The sequence below is a fragment of the Oryctolagus cuniculus genome, chromosome 13, assembly GCF_051225735.1.
Source record: "Oryctolagus cuniculus isolate XC-2025 breed Fujian yellow rabbit chromosome 13, ASM5122573v1, whole genome shotgun sequence".
NCBI lineage: Eukaryota > Metazoa > Chordata > Mammalia > Lagomorpha > Leporidae > Oryctolagus > Oryctolagus cuniculus.
In genome coordinates this window covers 102,021,055-102,022,578 of record NC_142879.1, presented here as the reverse complement: position 1 = coordinate 102,022,578, position 1,524 = coordinate 102,021,055, and positions in this window count along the sequence as shown.

Here is a 1,524-nt window from a genome sequence, read left to right as displayed (position 1 = left end):
TATGAACCTTCACTAAAGAATATTAAATGAATCACAAATCTAAAGTATGCAACAGCAAACATTTTTTTCAGATAGATTAAATGACAAGATATATTCAGAAGTGCATCACTTTTTTTTTTTTAAAGGTTTACTGATTCATTTCAAAGGCAGAGCAACAGAGAGGGAGGGAGAGACAGAGAGAAAGAGACCTTGTAACCTCTGATTCACTCTCCAGATGCTCACAACAGCCAAGGCTGAGCTACACCAAAGCCAGAGCCTGGAACTCCATCTGGGTCTCCCACTTGGTCCATCTTCCGTTGACTCCCAGGTGCATTAACAGGGAGCTGGATCAGAAGCAGAGCAGCCGGGACTCAAACCAGCGCTCCAATATGGGCTTCTGGCATTGCAGGCAGCAGTTTAATCTGCTGTGCCACCATGCCAGCCTCCTTTTCTTTCTCTAATAGTTCCATTGAAGTCCACTCGCCATACAATAAACTTCATGCATTTTAAAATACACAATGCATGATTCTTGATACAGGTAGACACCCTTGAAGCCATCAGTATGTCAGATAATGTGTTCATCACCCTTGAAAGATAGCCCTCGTTGTTTTGTAATTCCTCCCTCTCACCCTGTCCACTCTCTCCCCAGGCCCAGGAAACCTCTGAACTGCTTTTTGTCACTCTTGATTGTTTTGCATCTCCTAGAATTTATGTACATATACAGAATGGCCTCTTTTTTGTCTGGGTTTTTTCACTCAGTGTAATACAGTGCTGCTGTGTGTGTCAATACTCCACTCATTTTAAATGCACGCCTGCTGTTCCATTGGGTAACTGCACTGCAGTGTGTTTCTCCATTTATCTGTTTGGACATTTGGTTTGTTTCCAGGAGCAAAGTCATTCCAGAGGCAGGCGCTGTATCACAGCAGGTTAAACCACAGCTTGGTACACCTGCATCTCATACCAGAATGCCTGGGTTCAAGTGCTCACCACTCTGCTTGCAATCCAACTTCCTGCTGTTACATGTCCTGACAGGCAGCAAACGATGGCTCAAGTAGCTGTTAGGTCTCTGCCACCCCTGCAGGAGACCTGCATAGAGTTCCAGGCTCCTGGTTTTGGCCTGGCCCAGCCCTGATTGATGAGGGCATTTGGGGAGAGAATCAGCAGAAGGAAGATTCCCTCCCTCTCTCTCTCTCTCTCTCTCTCTGTGTGTGTGTGTGTGTGTGTGTGTGTATTGTTCTTGAGAAAGCAGTTATATATTTATTGTTGGTGTAGCATGCTTTCCAGTGTAGTTTTACCATTTTTCATTCTTACCAGCTGGGTATGAGAATCTTACTTGCCCCACATCCTCTCTAACACTTGGTGTGATCAGTAAGTTAAATTTTAGCCAGTCTAGTGGGCATCACATTGGGGTTTTAATCTGTACTTTGTCAATGACTGATGATACTGAATCTTTTCATGGACTTTTTGCCATCTGTGTATCTTTCTTATTTATTTATTTATTTTTGAAGATTGATTTATGTTTTCAAAAGGCAGAGTTACAGAGGC